Genomic DNA, 18,554 nt, shown 5'->3' with positions numbered 1-18,554 from the left:
GTCTGTCGGACCCTCACACCCAGCAGTCTGTCGGACCCTCACGCCGAGCAGTCTGTCGGACCCTCACATCCAGCAGTCTGTCGGACCCTCACACCGAGCAGTCTGACGGACCCTCACATCCAGCAGTCTGTCGGACCCTCACACCGAGCAGTCTGACGGACCCTCACGCCCAGCAGTCTGACGGACCCTCACGCCCAGCAGTCTGTCGGACCCTCACGCCGAACAGTCTGTCGGACCCTCACAACCAATGGTCTGTCGGACCCTCACGCAGAGCGGTCTGTCGGACCCTCACGCCCAGCGGTCTGTCGGACCCTCACGCAGAGCGGTCTGTCGGACCCTCACGCAGAGCGGTCTGTCGGACCCTCACCCCGAGCGGTCTGTCGGACCCTCACGCAGAGCGGTCTGTCGGACCCTCACGCAGAGCGGTCTGTCGGATCCTCACGCCCAGCGGTCTGTCGGACCCTCACGCCCAGCGGTCTGTCGGACCCTCACACCGAGCGGTCTGTCGGACCCTCACGCCCAGCGGTCTGTCGGACCCTCACGCCCAGCGGTCTGTCGGACCCTCACGCAGAGCAGTCTGTCGGACCCTCACACCCAGCAGTCTATGGGACCCTCACACCAAGCAGTCTGTCGGACCCCCACACATAGCAGTCTGTCGGACCCCCACACATAGCAGTCTGTCGGACCCTCACACCGAGCAGTCTATGACCCTCACGCCCAGCAGTCTGTCGGACCCTCACACCCAGCAGTCTGTCAGACCCTCACACCGAGCAGTCTGTCGGACCCTCACCCCCAGCGGTCTGTCGGACCCTCACCCCCAGCGGTCTGTCGGACCCTCACACCCAGCAGACTGTCGGACCCTCACGCCCAGTGGTCTGTCGGACCATCACGCAGAGCAGTCTGTCGGACCCTCACACCCAGCAGTCTATGGGACCCTCACATCCAGCTGTCTGTCGGACCCTCACGCCCAGCCGGACCCCCACACCGAGCAGTCTGGCGGACCCCCACACCGAGCAATCTGCCGGACCCTCACACCCAGCAGTCTGTCGGACCCTCACGCAGAGCAGTCTGTCAGACCCTCACATCCAGCAGTCTATGGGACCCTCACATCCAGCAGTCTGTCGGACCCTCACGCCCAGCCGGACCCCCACACCGAGCAGTCTGGCGGACCCCCACACCGAGCAGTCTGCCGGACCCTCACACCCAGCAGTCTGTCGGACCCTCACGCAGAGCAGTCTGTCAGACCCTCACACCCAGCAGTCTATCGGACCCTCACACCCAGCAGTCTGTCGGACCCTCACATCCAGCAGTCTGCCGGACCCTCACATCCAGCAGTCTGTCGGACGCTTACGCAGAGCAGTCTATCGGACCCTCACACCCAGCAGTCTGTCGGACCCTCACGCAGAGCAGTCTGTCGGACCCTCACGCCCAGAGGTCTGTCGGACCCTCACGCCCAGCAGTCTGTCGGACCCTCACGCCGAGCAGTCTGTCGGACCCTCACACCGAGCAGTCTGTCGGACCCTCACACAGAGCAGTCTGTCGGACCCTCACACCGAGCAGTCTGTCGGACCCTCACACAGAGCAGTCTGTCAGACCCTCACATCCAGCAGTCTGTCGGACCCTCACGCCCAGCAGTCTGTCGGACCCTCACGCCCAGCAGTCTATCGGACCCTCACGCCCAGCAGTCTATCGGACCCTCACACCGAGCAGTCTGTAAGACGCTCACGCAGAGCAGTCTGTCGGACCCTCACACCCAGCAGTCTGTCGGACCCTCACACCGAGCAGTCTGTCGGACCCTCACGCCCAGAAGTCTGTCGGACCCTCACGCCCAGCAGTCTATCGGACCCTCACGCCCAGCAGTCTATCGGACCCTCACACCGAGCAGTCTGTCGGACGCTCACGCAGAGCAGTCTGTCGGACCCTCACACCCAGCAGTCTGTCAGACCCTCACACCGAGCAGTCTATGACCCTCACGCCCAGCAGTCTGTCAGACCCTCACACCGAGCAGTCTATGACCCTCACGCCCAGCAGTCTGTCGGACCCACACACCCAGCAGTCTGTCAGACCCTCACACCCAGCAGTCTGTCAGACCCTCACGCCCAGCGGTCTGTCAGACCATCACGCAGAGCAGTCTGTCGGACCCTCACACCCAGCAGTCTATGGGACCCTCACACCAAGCAGTCTGTCGGACCCCCACACCGAGCAGTCTATCGGACCCTCACGCCGAGCAGTCTGTCAGACCCTCACACCCAGCAGTCTGTCGGACCCTCACACCGAGCAGTCTATCGGACCCTCACACGGAGCAGTCTGTCGGACCCTCACGCCCAGCAGTCTGTCGGACCCTCACACCGAGCAGTCTGTCGGACCCTCACACCCAGCAGTCTGTCGGACCCTCACACCGAGCAGTCTGTCGGACCCTCACACCGAGCAGTCTGTCGGACCCTCACACCAAGTAGTCTGTCGGACCCTCACGCCCAGCAGTCTGTCGGACCCTCACGCCCAGCAGTCTGTCGGACCATCACGCAGAGCAGTCTGCCGGACCCCCACACCGAGCAGTCTGTCGGACCCTCACGCAGAGCAGTCTGTCGGACCCTCACGCCGAACAGTCTGCCGGACCCTCACGCCCAACAGTCTGTCGGACCCTCACGCAGAGCGGTCTGTCGGACCCTCACCCCAAGCGGTCTGTCGGACCCTCACGCAGAGCGGTCTGTCGGACCCTCACGCAGAGCGGTCTGTCGGACCCTCACGCAGAGCGGTCTGTCGGACCCTCACGCCCAGCGGTCTGTCGGACCCTCACGCCCAGCGGTCTGTCGGACCCTCACACCGAGCAGTCTGTCGGACCCTCACACCGAGCAGTCTGTCGGACCCTCACGCCCAGCAGTCTGTCGGACCCTCACGCCCAGCAGTCTGTCGGACCATCACGCAGAGCAGTCTGCCGGACCCCCACACCGAGCAGTCTGTCAGACCCTCACGCAGAGCAGTCTGTCAGACCCTCACGCCGAACAGTCTGCCGGACCCTCACGCCCAACAGTCTGTCGGACCCTCACGCAGAGCGGTCTGTCGGACCCTCACCCCAAGCGGTCTGTCGGACCCTCACGCAGAGCGGTCTGTCGGACCCTCACGCAGAGCGGTCTGTCGGACCCTCACGCCCAGCGGTCTGTCGGACCCTCACGCCCAGCGGTCTGTCGGACCCTCACGCTGAGCAGTCTGTCGGACCCTCACACCGAGCAGTCTGTCGGACCCTCACACAGAGCAGTCTGTCGGACCCTCACACAGAGCAGTCTGTCGGACCCTCACGCCCAGCAGTCTGTCGGACCCTCACGCCCAGCAGTCTGTCGGACCCTCACACCGAGCAGTCTGTCGGACGCTCACGCAGAGCAGTCTGTCGGACCCTCACACCGAGCAGTCTGTCGGACCCTCACACCGAGCAGTCTGTCGGACCCTCACACCCAGCAGTCTGTCGGACCCTCACGCCGAGCAGTCTGTCGGACCCTCACATCCAGCAGTCTGTCGGACCCTCACACCGAGCAGTCTGACGGACCCTCACGCCCAGCAGTCTGACGGACCCTCACGCCCAGCAGTCTGTCGGACCCTCACGCCGAACAGTCTGTCGGACCCTCACGCCGAACAGTCTGTCGGACCCTCACAACCAACGGTCTGTCGGACCCTCACGCCCAACGGTCTGTCGGACCCTCACGCCCAGCGGTCTGTCGGACCCTCACCCCGAGCGGTCTGTCGGACCCTCACGCAGAGCGGTCTGTCGGACCCTCACGCAGAGCGGTCTGTCGGATCCTCACACCCACCGGTCTGTCTAACCCTCACGCCCAGCGGTCTGTCGGACCCTCACACCGAGCGGTCTGTCGGACCCTCACACCGAGCGGTCTGTCGGACCCTCACGCCCAGCGGTCTGTCGGACCCTCACGCCCAGCGGTCTGTCGGACCCTCACGCAGAGCAGTCTGTCGGACCCTCACACCCAGCAGTCTATGGGACCCTCACACCAAGCAGTCTGTCGGACCCCCACACATAGCAGTCTGTCGGACCCTCACACCGAGCAGTCTATGACCCTCACGCCCAGCAGTCTGTCGGACCCTCACACCCAGCAGTCTGTCAGACCCTCACACCGAGCTGTCTGTCGGACCCTCACCCCCAGCGGTCTGTCGGACCCTCACCCCCAGCGGTCTGTCGGACCCTCACACCCAGCAGACTGTCGGACCCTCACGCCCAGTGGTCTGTCGGACCATCACGCAGAGCAGTCTGTCGGACCCTCACACCCAGCAGTCTATGGGACCCTCACATCCAGCTGTCTGTCGGACCCTCACGCCCAGCCGGACCCCCACACCGAGCAGTCTGGCGGACCCCCACACCGAGCAATCTGCCGGACCCTCACACCCAGCAGTCTGTCGGACCCTCACGCAGAGCAGTCTGTCAGACCCTCACATCCAGCAGTCTATGGGACCCTCACATCCAGCGGTCTGTCGGACCCTCATGCCCAGCCGGACCCCCACACCGAGCAGTCTGGCGGACCCCCACACCGAGCAGTCTGCCGGTCCCTCACACCCAGCAGTCTGTCGGACCCTCACACCCAGCAGTCTGTCGGACCCTCACATCCAGCAGTCTGCCGGACCCTCACATCCAGCAGTCTGTCGGACGCTTACGCAGAGCAGTCTATCGGACCCTCACACCCAGCAGTCTGTCGGACCCTCACGCAGAGCAGTCTGTCGGACCCTCACGCCCAGAGGTCTGTCGGACCCTCACGCCCAGCAGTCTGTCGGACCCTCACACCGAGCAGTCTGTCGGACCCTCACACCGAGCAGTCTGTCGGACCCTCACACAGAGCAGTCTGTCGGACCCTCACACCCAGCAGTCTGTCGGACCCTCACACCCAGCAGTCTGTCGGACCCCGACACCCAGCGGTCTGCCGGACCCCCACGCCCAGCGGTCTGCCGGACCCTCACGCCCAGCGGTCTGTCGGACCCTCATGCAGAGCGGACTGTCAGACCCTCACACCGAGCGGTCTGTCGGACCCTCACGCAGAGGGGTCTGTCGGACCCTCACGCAGAGGGGTCTGTCGGACCCTCACGCAGAGCGGTCTGTCGGACCCTTACGCCCAGAGGTCTGCCGGACCCTCACGCCCAGCGGTCTGTCGGACCCTCACACAGAGCGGTCTGTCGGACCCTCACGCCCAGCAGTCTGCCGGACCCTCACACCCAGCAGTCTGCCGGACCCTCACACCCAGCAGTCTGTCGGACCCTCACACCCAGCAGTCTGTCGGACCCTCACACCGAGCAGTCTGTCGGACCCTCACGCCCAGCAGTCTGCTGGACCCCCACACCGAGCAGTCTGCCGGACCCTCACACCGAGCAGTCTGCCGGACCCTCACGCCCAGCAGTCTGTCGGACCCTCACGCCCAGCAGTCTGTCGGACCCCCACACCGAGCAGTCTGTCGGACCCTCACGCCCAGCAGTCTGTCAGACCCCCACGCCGAGTAGTCTGTCGGACTCCCACGCCGAGCAGTCTGTCGGACCCGCACACCCAGCGGTCTGTCGGACCCTCACGCCCAGCGGTCTGTCGGACCCTCACACCCAGCGGTCTGTCGGACCCTCACACCCAGCAGTCTGTCGGACCCTCACATTGAGCAGTCTGTCGCACTCTCCTGGGTGTGCCAAGATATTACTGGAGCACTTGATTCCACTCTGCTGCACCTCCCTACCCCACAGTCAAAGCTCAGAGGGACTCCTGATGTGGAGGTAAGAGTATTCTGAAAAAGGACGATAAACAGCGAAGCCCTTCTCAGTCAGCCAGTGGGTGAAGTCCCTCCTGGATGCGATGGAGGACTCCAACTGAGACAGTAGGAAACTGTTTCTTTTCCAACTGTCGACAACCAGCACATGCAAAACTATTATTTGGGAAATATTTTATTTGTAATCATTTTATTCTCGGGATACAGCACGGAACAGACCCTTGCGGCCCAATAACCCACCTATTTTACTCCAGCCGGATTACAGAACAACGGTTGTCAAAGTGTCAGAATGGTTGATGTGGCACATCTCGTGTGGTAGTGTAGTGGGTAGTTCTTGTTACTCTCACTCTCAGCCTCCACCGCCGGCTAGCAGGAGAGCTGAACGTGTCAGTCTCTCCCTGCCAGTACATAGCCTCACGTAGTGCCTCCTCACTGGCCACAGAGGACAGGGAGGAGGTCTGGCCTCTGCACATGTAGCACACAGGCCCACCGGTGTGTGGACACACCCTGGTGCTCGACAACCAGATCCCCAGCCCCATTGCCCTGTGGGCAGCCTCGGGAGAGACGAAGGCTACGGGAGTAAACCCAGACAGCAAATCCGGAGTGGAGCTCCTAAGGCAGCTAGACGTCATTGAACATCCTCCTGGCAGCTCCCGTAGCAAAGCTGGTGCCAAACGTATTGCTTCATAATCTTTCCTTTGGACTCCACTGGTGAGACTGGGAGTGGGATCTTAATGACTGGGCATCTCAGGATCTCTACACCTTCTGCCCAGGCTTGTGATGATGAGGATCATCACCCACTGTCCTTCCAGACAGACGGATGCCAACCAATTACAGAACAATTTGCAATGAGCAAGTAACTACTAACCAATACAACTTTGGAATGTGAGAGGAAACTGATGTGTTCACGGGGCTGAACGTGCAAACTCCCTACAGACGATGTCAGGATTGAACTCTGACGCCCCGAGCTGTAGCGTTACGCTAACTGCTACGGTACAGTGGCAACCACCCCCCCCAACCCCCACACTCTATTTGCCCTCACTTTCAGCTCAGCTAACTGACCAATCCTTTTAAATGGCCACATCTCCACAAGTACTGCTGCATCTTCTAGCCATCTAAATTATAACCATATATAACCATGTAACAATTACAGCACGGAAACAGGCCATCTCAGCCCTTCTAGTCCATGCCAAACTCATACTCTCACCTCGTCCCACTGACCTGCACTCAGCCCATAACCCTCCATTCCTTTCCTGTCCATATATCTATCCAATTTAACTTTAAACAACAATATCGAACCTGCCTCAACCACTTCTGCTGGAAGCTCGTTCCACACAGCTACCACTCTCTGAGTAAAGAAGTTCCCCCTCATGTTACCCCTAAACTCTTGCCCTTTAACTCTCAACCCATGTCCTCTTGTTTGAATCTCCCCCACTCTCAATGGAAAAAGCCTATTCACGTCAACTCTATCAATCCCCCTCCAAATTTTAAACACCTCTATCAAGTCCCCCCTCAACCTTCTACGTTCCAAAGAATAAAAACCCAACTTGTTCAACCTTTCTCTTCAGATTAGATTCAACTTTATTGTGCCGACAACAGATACAAAGCCAATGAAATGCAGTTAGCATCTAACCAGAAATGCAAAGAATACTGTTAGTTATGTAAGGGGGTTTTGATTTTTATGTTACTGTGGAGGCTAATTAAAATGGCATCTTTGTTATGTTAATCTGGGGAATGCGGCTTTGTTGTGTTAAACGCTGAGAAAGTTTGCGCTAGCAGCTTGTTTTGGTTTAGAGTGTGATAAGAAATATGTTATTAACCAATTGGGATAGTTGTTATGGTTTTGGTGGTGTATTTGAAGATACTGTATGCGCGGGATTGTGGGGGAGAAGGCGGGAGAGTGAGACAGAAGATGGACAATGTGCTGTGATGTCCGATAACGGGGTCGGACCCCGAGGAGGGCGTTCGACGAGGAGACGGAGACGGACTCGTGTGGAGCGTCTGGTCAACCACCGTTGGTGGTTCCAGGCGGCCGGTCGAGGTGGTCCGAGGGGGTCGCAGGGTGAAGAAGAAGGTCCTTGAGCTCCAACTGTTTTGTGCACCAAGAGATTGAACTTTGATAAGTGTGGCGCCTTTCATTTTCCTTTTATATTTTATTCTCTCTTAATTATATAGTTCCAGTAATATCTATAAACTGTACATCGTATCTGGTGTATTGTCTGTTATTTGGGCGGGGTGGGGTACATCATACAGCATCAACACAAATGAATTATCCAGTTTGGCGGGGCCGAGGCTGTTTCCCTAGACGACAGCGAGCCGAGCGACCCTGAGGGTGGCCGGGGGGGCTACATTTACAAAATAACTGTGAATAAAAAGTAAGTGCTACAGCACACAAATCCACAGCTCCTGGCCGAACCACTCTCACAGGGGGTGTGTGTGTATATATGTCTGTCTGAATGTTGAAGTGTTCCCCAGAGACTGCAAGGACAATCATTACTGACACACACAGTGCTGGAGGAACTTGGACCAGGCAGCATCTATGGAGGGAAACGGACAGTCAACACTGTGGGCCGAGGGCCTTCCTCTGGCCCCAAGAGTGACCGCAGATACTGGCTAACCCACAGAGACAAACACTTCTCCCGCCTCACTCGAATGCCAGTGAGAGTCGAGTGAGGTTCCACTCTGCGAAAGGATGATGCTGTACAGAGGAACCTGCCAGGGACATCGCAAACTTCAATTAGGGGTGCAGGTTGGGGCAGAAGCAGGAGAGATATCTGGGGGACATTAACTTATTAAGATTTAAAGCATGGTAAACAGGAAAGACCGAATTACCCAAAAACAAGAATCAAAACCAGCGATAATTAATTCAAAGGTGATGAAGGTAATTGGTCGATTGGCACTGCATCATACTCATTCCCTTCCCCTGGCCTATAGCTGGAAATTGGAACCACAGTTATCTGTAACAACACACTTTGAACTCAAGCGCCAGCCCCTGCACGTTCCCCTTCAGGTCACAGACCCTCGTAGTTTAGATATAATCTGAAACTCACTGCCTGGAATGGCCAGCAATGCAATAAATCCTTTACCGTTAAACTGTGCTTGAACGTGCAGGAGAAGGATCCAATGTCCAGTAATGGGATGGAGATGATCACACCTTTCCCAGCTGAAACAGACACAGTGGGCTCAGCGATCTCCTTCCGGGTCACAGGTCGTCTGGTTTAAGACATCTTCCTCTTCTGAAATGCTGTGAAAAAACATTTACACAAGGCATCAGGACACAAAAATCTAGTTCCGGCTGTTGTCATTTCCACCATCAGCAGTAACTCAGTTGGTCACACTATTCACTTGATTCACAGTGTCAAGGCTTTAAATTACAGGTACAGACTTGAGCACAAATCTGCAGACTGATGCTCCAGTCCTGTTGGGAAGTTGAACAGCTCCAGAGCCGATTTTACCCAATTGAGCACCCTGGGTCAGGTTCAGCTTTAAGTGGATTAAAAAAAACAACTCTCAGGTCTTGTTTCTAGTCAGTCCAGTTTAACGTTTTATGGTTTGGCAACAGGTAATTTGTCATTACATAGAACATAGAATAGTACAGCACAGTACAGGCCCTTCGGCCCACAATGTTGTGCCGACCCTCAAACCCTGCCTCCCATATAACCCCCTACCTTAAATTCCTCCATATACCTGTCTAGTAGTTATATGGGTAACTTCTCACAGCTAACAGAACCAGTCAGGTACTTAGTTGATTTCGGAGAAATTAGCAGGGAGACCCAAGCAGATACAGGGGGCAGATGTTTGACTTTGGACTTGGAAGGTGTGAAAGGAAAATTTCCTAAAAGCTTAGCATGGGGCTAATTTTTTTAAAAACCTGCTGGAGTCCACTCAGGTTCAATCAGAAGGGTACATCCTGGGAATTTGATCAAGAACATGGTTGAATCGTTATGTTTCATTGTGATGGTCAGATCCTCTCATTTCGTTGGATTCAGACTGGCCGCGTCAGGTCTCAATTTCTGTTTCAGAGAAAGCACACTAAATCTATTAGAAGTACCACCTTTGTTAAAAGTTTTTAAACTAAGTCTCTGCTCTTCCAGATTTTTTTTTTTACTTTTGACTTTCAGCTAAACAGCACAATACCAGCCATATGCACTTCTGTATCCCTGGTCAATATTTATCCATGGTCAAAATAACAAAAAGGGACTTTTTTTGTCACAGAAATAACAAAGACAACTGCTGAGTTCCTCCAGCATTTTGTGTACCTAGCAAAAGATATATCGATTGTTGTGAATCCTTATTTTATGCAAGCTTAATCTGTGCAGATTTATTACAGAAGTTCCTGCGTTGCTATGGTACCCAGAATCCAAAACAATCCGCCGGCACTCAGAACAACCCGATCGACTCCGGACGCAGTTTAAAAGAAGAGCGGCATGTATGGTGTCTGTGTTACACCACAAGTCGTCCGGCCACAGAAAGTGCCCTATCGGCGTAAGCGCTGGAAACCGGAAAGGCGGCTACTCGAGCATGCGCAGTGCGCGCTGCGGAGGAGGGACGGGATCGGAACAAAGCGGCCGAAGGTCCCGACACGGGCTGCCAGGAGGAGTCCGGAGCTCGGCGGGAGCACGGGGTAGAACCCCGCACCGCGGGCTTAACCAAGGCTGGGGCCAGGCCCGGGTCCGGGCCCGAGGAGCGGTCCTCGGCCGAAGGGGATAATCAGTCCGAGCCCCGGAGAGACCGGCGGCCCGCCGCGCTGGGACAGACCCCGTCCCCTCTTCCCCCGCTCCGGCCGCGCCCCCTCTCCTGGCGCCCCGGGCATTTGCCCCGCTCTCACCGTCAGTCCCGTAGCCAGCCGGGCCCAGGGTGCTGTGCGTCCGGTATGGCGCATGCGTGCTGGTGGGACCCAGATGGGGGGTTGTGGGTAGGGGGGCTGCGGCTGGGGCGGCTGGGCCGACCCGCAGGCAGCCCAGGGAACCACCAAAACCCCCAAACACAGCCCCCCGCCTCCGCAACAACACGGAGACAAGAGACGCTGCAGAAACCGAAAATCACGCAGAAAGCTGCTGGTGGGACTCGGGTCAGGCAGCATCCATTGGAGACCCTTCACCAGAACTGGACAGAAGCCAGAACAGGGAGCGGGGGGGAAGCACAAGCTGCCGGGTGATCAGTGGAAGAGGGATACACAAAAAGCTGAAGGAGGAGGAATCTGGAGATGACATAGACCAGGAACGTCGCTGTTCATGTCCCCCCGTAGATGCTGCCTGACTTGACCATCGCCTACATGTCCAAATTCAAATGAACTAATGTACATAAAACATGTGAAGGTATAACCAATTATCTGTTACACTAGACACGTGCTTCTGAGATGCCATCCCCCGTCCAGCTCAAATTGAACTTGCCAACCTGGATCCTATGACTCACTTTTTGGACAGCCTCGCATGTTTAAACTTGTCCAAAGCCTGACCCAAATTCATCATCGACACTGCCCTCATAGGTACAATAGACAATAGGTGCAGGAGTAGGCCATTCGGCCCTTCGAGCCAGCACTGCCATTCACTGTGATCATGGCTGATCATCCACAATCAGTACCCCATTCCTGCCTTCTCCCCATATCCCTTGACTCCACTATCATTAAGAGCTCTATCTAACTCTTTCTTGAAAGCATCCAGAGATTTGGCCTCCACTGCCCTCTGAGGCGGAGCATTCCACAGATCCACAACTCTCTGGGTGAAAAAGTTTTTCCTCAACTCTGTTCTAAATGGCCTACCCCTTATTCTTAAACTGTGGCCTCTGGTTCTGGACTACCCCAACATCGGGAACACGTTTCCTGCCTCTATCGTGTCCAATCCCTTAATAATCTTATGTGTTTCAATCAGATCCCCTCTCATCCTTCTAAATTCCAGTGTATACAAGCCCAGTCGCTCCAATCTTTCAACATATGACAGTCCCGCCATCCCAGGAGTTAACCTCGTTAACCTATGCTGCACTCCCTCAATAGCAAGAATGTCCTTCCTCAAATTTGGAGACCAAAACTGTACACAATACTCCAGGTGTGGTCTCACCAGGGCCCTGTACAACTGCAGAAGGACCTCTTTGCTCCTATACTCAACTCCCCTTGTTATGAAGGCCAACATGCCATTAGCTTTCTTCACTGCCTGCTGTACCTGCATGCTTACTTTCAGTGACTGATGAACAAGGACACCTAGATCTCATTGTACTTCCCCTTTTCCTAACTTGACACCATTCAGATAGTAATCTGCCTTCCTGTTCTTGCCACCAAAGTGGATAACCTCACATTTATCCACATTAAAATGTATCTGCCCACTCACCCAACCTGTCCAAGTCATCCTGCATTATCTCAACATCCTCCACACATTTCACACTGCCACCCAGCTTCGTGTCATCTGCAAATTTGCTAATGTTTCTTTTAGTCCCTTCATCTAAATCATTAATGTATATTGTAAATAGCTGCGGTCCCAGCACCGAGCCTTGCGGTACCCCACTAGTCACCGCCTGCCATTCTGAAAGGGACCCGTTAATCCCTACTCTTTGTTTTCTGTCTGCCAACCAATTTTCTATCCATGTCAGTACCCTACCCCCAATACCATGTGCTCTAATTTTGCCCACTAATCTCCTATGTGGGACTTTATCAAAGGCTTTCTGAAAGTCCAGGTACACTGCATCCACTGGCTTTCCCATGTCCATTTTCATCGTTACATCCTCAAAAAATTCTTGAAGATTAGTCATGCATGATTTCCCCTTCATAAATCCATGCTGACTCAGACCAATCCTGTTACTGCTATCCAAATGTGCCGCTATTTCATCCTTTATAATGGACTCCAGCATCTTTCCCACCACTGATGTCAGGCTAACTGGTCTATAATAACCAAGTTTTTTTCTCTCCCTCCTTTCTTAAAAGGTGGCTACCCTCCAATCCACAGGAACTGATCCTGAAACTATAGAACGTTGGAAAATGATTACCAATGCATCCACGATTTCTAGAGCCACCTCCTTAAGTACCCTGGGATGCTCAGGTCCTGGGGATTTATCATCCTTCAGTCCCATCAGTCTATCCAACACCATTTTCTGCCTAATGTGAATTTCCTTCAGTTCCTCCTTTACCCTAGGTCCTCTGGCCACTATTACACCTGGGAGATTGTGTCTTCCCCAGTGAAGACAGATCCAAAGTACCTGTTCAACTCATCTGCCATTTCCTTGTTCCCCATAATAAATTCACCCGTTTCTGTCTTCAAGGGCCAAACTTTGGTCTTAACTGATTTTTTTCCTTTTCACATACCTCAAGAAGCTTTCACTATCCTCCTTTATATTATTGGCTAGCTTACCTTTGTACCTTATCTTTTCTCCCCGTATTGCTTTTTTAATTATCTTCTGTCGGTCTTTAAAAGTTTCCCAATCCTCTGGCTTCCCGCTCATCTTTGCTATGTTATACTTCTTCTCTTTTATTTTTATATTGTCCTTGACTTCCCTTGTCAGCCACAGCCTCCCCTTACTCCCCTTAGAATTTTTCTTCCGCTTTGGAATGAACTGATCCTGCACCTTCCCAGAAATACCTGCCATTGTTGTTCCACTGTCATCCCTGCTAGGGTATCTTTCCAGTCAACTTTGGCCAGCTCCTCCCTCATGGCTCCATAGTCCCCTTTGTTCAACTGCAATACTGACACTTCCGATTTTCCCTTCTCCCTCTCAAATTGTCGATTAAAACTTATCATATTATGGTCGCTACCTCTTAAGGTTCCTTTACCTCGAGTTCCATTATCAAATCCGGTTCATTACACAACACTAAATCCAGAATTGCCTTCTCCATGGTAGGTTCCAGTACAAGCTACTCTCGGAATCCATCTCAGAGGCACTCCACAAACTCCCTTTCTTGGGGTCTGGACCAATCTGATTTTCCCAGTCTACCTGCGTGTTGAAATCCCCCATGACAACCGTAGCATTACCTTTGCGACATGCCAATTTTAACTCTTGATTCAACTTGCACCCTATATCCAGGCTACTGTTTGGGGCCCTGTAGATAACTCCCATTAAGGTCTTTTTGCCCTTACAATTTCTCAGTTCTATCCAGACTGACTCTACATCTCCTGATTCTGTGTTGCCCTTTGCAAGGGACTGAATTTCATTCCTCGCCAACAGAGCCACTCCACCCCCTCTGCCCACCTGTCTGTTCTTTTGATAGGACGTATACCCTTGAATATTTATTTCCCAGCCCTGGTCCTTTTGCAGCCATGTCTCTGTTATCCTACAACATCATACTTGCCAATTTCCAACTGAGCCTCAAGCTCATCCACTTTATTTCTTATACTCCGTGCATTGATATATAATACTTTTAATCCATTAGAGTACTCCCCTCACCTTTCACATCGATTCCTATTGCACTTGGCCATACTCTCCGATCCCTTCCTGAGCTTTCTGCCCCGTTAATTCTGTTGTCTTTCTTAACTTTCCTTATTCTCTCTTTCCCTTTAACTCCATCCTTATATTTCCACCTTTTGTTACACGATATGTCCCATGAATTAAGTCACGCTCTCTAACAGAGCCTTACTTCTCCAGGTGTAGATTAATTCTGTCCTTTAGATTTATATTTTTTCCTATAACTTTCTGACCAGTGACATTGAATTTGGACTCATGAAGCTAGTGACCCAAATTCCCTGTGCCAACCTCCTTAGACCATGAGACATAGGAGCAGAATTAGTCCATTTAGCCCATCGAGTCTGCTCCAACATTCAATCATGGCTGATCACTTTTTCCCTCCTCAGCCTTCTCCCTGTAACCTTAGATGCCCAATCAATAATCTATCAAGCTCTGCTCTAAATAAACTCAATGACCTGGCATCCACAGCTGCCTGTGGTAACTAATTCCACAAATTCACCACCCTTTGTCAAATGAAATTTCTCCACTTCTCTGTTTTAAATGGATGCCCTCTATCCTGAGGCTGTGCCCTCTTGTCCTAGACTCCCCCACCATGGGAAACATCCTTTCCACATTTACTCTGTCTAGGCCTTTCAACATTTAAAAGGTTTCAATGAGATCCCCCTCAGCCTTCTGAATTCCAGTGAGTACAGACCCAGAGCCATCAAACGTTTCTCGTACGATAATCCTTTCATTCCTGGAATCATCCTTGTGAACCTCCTCTGGACCATCTCCAATGCCAGCACATCTTTTCTTAGATCAGGAGCCGAAAACTATTCACAATACTTAAGGTGAGGCCTCAGCAGTGCCTTATAAAGCCTCAGCGTCACATCCCTGCTCTTGTATTCTAGACTCCTTGAAATGAATGCTAACATAGCATTTGCCTTCCTCACCACTGACTCAAACTGCAAGTTAACATTTAGGGTGTTCTGCACAAGCACTCCCAAGTCCCTTTGCATCTCAGATTTTGGATTTTCTCCCTGTTTATAAAATAGTCTGTACATTTACTTCTTCTACCAAAGTGCCCCATGCATTTTCCAATATTGTATTTCATTTGCCACATTCTTGCCCATTCCCCGAATTCATCTAAGTCCTTCTGCAGCCTTCCTGTTTCCTCAAGGAATACCTGCCCCTCCACCAGTCTTTGTATCAAACTTGGTAACAAGATCATCTATTCCATCATCTAAGTCATTGATATAAAAAGAAGTGGTTCTAACATGGACCCCTGTGGAACACCACTAGTCACTGGCAGCCAACCAGAAAAGGATCCTTTTATTCTTACTTGCTGCCTCCTAACAATCAGCCAATGCACGAACTATGCTGTGTGGCATGTGGCCAAGTGTTAGGGTGTTGGGTTCACGATATGAAGGTCATGGGTTCAAGTCTCGTCCAAGGCAGTGTGTTGTGTCTTTGAGCAAGGCACTTAACCACACACTGCACCAGTCCACCCAGCTGAAAGTGGGTACCGGCAAATGCTGGGGGTTAACCTCGCGATAGACTGGCATCCTATCTGGGGTGGTGGTGGGGCGGGGGGGAGTCTCGTACTCTCAGTTGCTTCACGCCACAGAAACCAGCATAAGCACCGGACTGATGGGCCACAAAGGCTTGGGACAGACTTTAACTAAAAACTTTAACTAACCAGGTTAGTAGCTTTCCATAATACCATCGGCTCTTAACTTGGTAAGCAGCCTCATGGGTGGCACCTTGTCCAAATATACAACATCCACTGCATCTCCTTTACCTATCCTACTTGCAATCTCCTCAAAGAATTCCAGCAGGTTCATCAGACAAGATTTTCCCGTAAGGAAACCATGCTGACTTTGTCCTTTTTGTCCTGTGTCACCAAATACAACATAACCTCATCCTTAACAATTGACTCCAACATCTTCCCAACTACTGAGGTCAGGCTAACTGGTCTATTAATTTCCTTCAGCTGCCTCTTTCCTTTCTTAGAGAGTGGAGTGGCACTTTGTAATTTCCAGTCCAGCAGAACTACGCCAGAATCCAATGATTCATTACTAAGGCCTCCACAATCTCTACCGCTACTTCTTTCAGAACCCTAGGGTGCAGTTCCTCTGGTCCGGGTGACTTATGTATCTTTTGGTCTTTCAGCTTTTTGATCACCTTCTCCCTTGTAATAGTAACTGCACCCACTTCTTTTCCCGCACACCCTTCAACATCTGGCACACTGCTAAGGTCTTCCACAGTGCAGACTGATGCAAAATACTCATTTAGTTCATCAGCCATCTCCTTGTCCCCCGTTATTATTTCTCCAGCCTCATTTTCTAGAGGTCCAAAATCTACTTTTATCTCTCTTATTTTTTATATGCTTGGAAAAGCTTTTTTCTATCCACCTTGATATTGTTTGTTAGCTTGCTTTCATATTTCATCTTTTCCCTCCTAATGATTTAGTTGTTTCCTGCAGGTTTTTAAAAGCTTCCCAATCCTCTATCTTCCCGCTAATTTTTGCTTTGTTGTATGCCTTCTGTATTGCTTTTACATTAGCTTTGAATTCCCTTGTCAGCCGCAGTTGTACTATTTTGCCATTTGAGTACTTCTTTGTTTTTGGAATACATCTGCCCTGCATCTCCCTCATTTTCCCCAGAAAGTCACGCTATTGTCGCTCTGCTGTCATCCCTGCCACCATTTCCTTCCAATTTATTTTGGCCATACTACTGTAACTTCCTTTACTCCACTGAAATACTGCTACATCACTCATGAATGAAGGTATCATATATGCTGTCCTCTGGTCTCCTATGGACAGTGAACATTTATACATTTTTAAAGTGCTCCAGCAAACTCCACGCATCCTTAACAATGGGATGATGATATTCCACCTACTACGGCCATTCCAGCTCTGTGAGAGAACAATTCAACTATAGTTTCTTTTCCCTAGGTGCCTGCAATTTGCGCCTTTCCGATATTACCAATGAGCCAGTATCGGAGGTCATGAAAACCTCCACGGATAGCCTCTACATTTGTTGGTGCCTTGGTAAGGCAGCCAGCAGAATCAAACAGGCTTCCCACCTTGGCGATTTCCTCTTCTCCCCCACCCCCCATCAGATACAAAAGCCTGAAAGCAGACACCATCAGACTCGAGGACAGCTTCTATCCCAGTGTCATAGTTATTGAATGGAACCTCACAATCTACCTCGTTGTCTGCCTGCAATGCACTCTCTCTCTAACTGTAGCACTTTATGCTGCAGTTATTGCTTTTCCCCTGGACTACCCGGATGCACTGATGTCATGAAATGACCCACATGGATGACATGCAAAATAAAGTTTTTCACTCTACCTTATTAATAAGCCAGTTGCAGCAAGGTAGAGTAGCAGTTAGTGCAAAGTTTTACAGTGCCCATGGTCACTGACCGGGGTTCAATTCCTGCCACTGTCTGTAAGGAGTTCATATGTTCTTCCCATCGCCTTGTGGGTTTCCTCTGGGTGCTCCGCTTTCTTCCCACATCCCAAAGACGCACAGTTTGTGTTAGTGAGTTGTGGACACACTATGTTGGCGCCGGAAGTGTTGCGACACGTGTGGGCTGCCCTGGCACGTGCTCGGATTGTGTTTATTGTTGAAGCATATATTTCACTTCACTGTACACAGTCAATATACATGTGACAAATAAAGCGAATCTTTAATCCTTAATCTCTTCTTCCAGGAAATATTGTGGGTGCAAGGCCTTTAAGAGGGAGGATGCTCTCAGTGCTTTGTGAAGATTGTAAGCAACGTGAGAAAGCGTTAGAATAAAAAGCTGAGGGAGCAAGGAAAGTAACACAAAGGAATTATATTGAATGACAGTGGCTTTGGGGAGTAATTACTGGAGCGCTTCTAGATACAGGGATTCTCAAGAGGGATAGATAGAGTGGATAGCCAGCACCTCTTCCCCAGGGCACCACTGCTCAATACAAGAGGACATGGCTTTAAGGTAAGGGGTGGGAAGTTCAAGGGGGATATTAGAGGAAGGTTTTTTACTCAGAGAGTGGTTGGTGCGTGGAATGCACTGCCTGAGTCAGTGGTGGAGGCAGATACACTAGTGAAGTTTAAGAGACTATTAGACAGGTATATGGAGGAATTTAAGGTGGGGGTGGGGTTATATGGGAGGCAGGGTTTGAGGGTCGGCACAACATTGTGGGCCGAAGGGCCTGTACTGTGCTGTACTATTCTATGTTCTCTGTTCAACCATTTTTTATACCAAGGATCCCTACCATTAACAAGTAGTCTATTGGCCCCAGGCTGGGAACCCCTGCTAGATGTATCCATGGACAGTTAAAAATAGTTTAGTTGGGTAAAAAGTTGTGGATGCTAAACATCAAGTTTTGTGGGGGAGTAAGTACAGATGGCTTATCAGTGTCAATTAAATTTGATGGGGGAGAAAAGTTGCCAGATAG

The 18,554-nt window shown here is 52.1% G+C and overlaps 1 protein-coding gene across 6 annotated transcripts in view; it reads right to left on the bottom strand.

The window, feature by feature from the left end:
* The window catches only part of LOC134352781 (gastrula zinc finger protein XlCGF42.1-like), a 146,856-nt gene that overhangs the window by 16,577 nt on the left and 111,725 nt on the right, over positions 1-18,554 (bottom strand). For 5 of the 6 annotated variants that reach the window (XM_063060231.1, XM_063060232.1, XM_063060235.1 and 2 more), the window contains one exon: positions 8,828-8,985. The gene's annotated coding sequence lies outside the window, so the exon portion shown is untranslated. Of the gene's footprint in view, positions 1-8,827; positions 8,986-10,569; positions 10,899-18,554 lie in introns of those variants that run through there. The other variant, XM_063060236.1, reaches the window with a different exon arrangement.

Source organism: Mobula hypostoma, chromosome 10 (assembly GCF_963921235.1).
Source record: "Mobula hypostoma chromosome 10, sMobHyp1.1, whole genome shotgun sequence".
Classification (NCBI taxonomy): Eukaryota; Metazoa; Chordata; class Chondrichthyes; order Myliobatiformes; family Myliobatidae; genus Mobula; species Mobula hypostoma.
The sequence above is the reverse complement of the archived record's forward strand: the minus strand, read 5'-3'. Positions and strand labels throughout refer to the sequence as shown.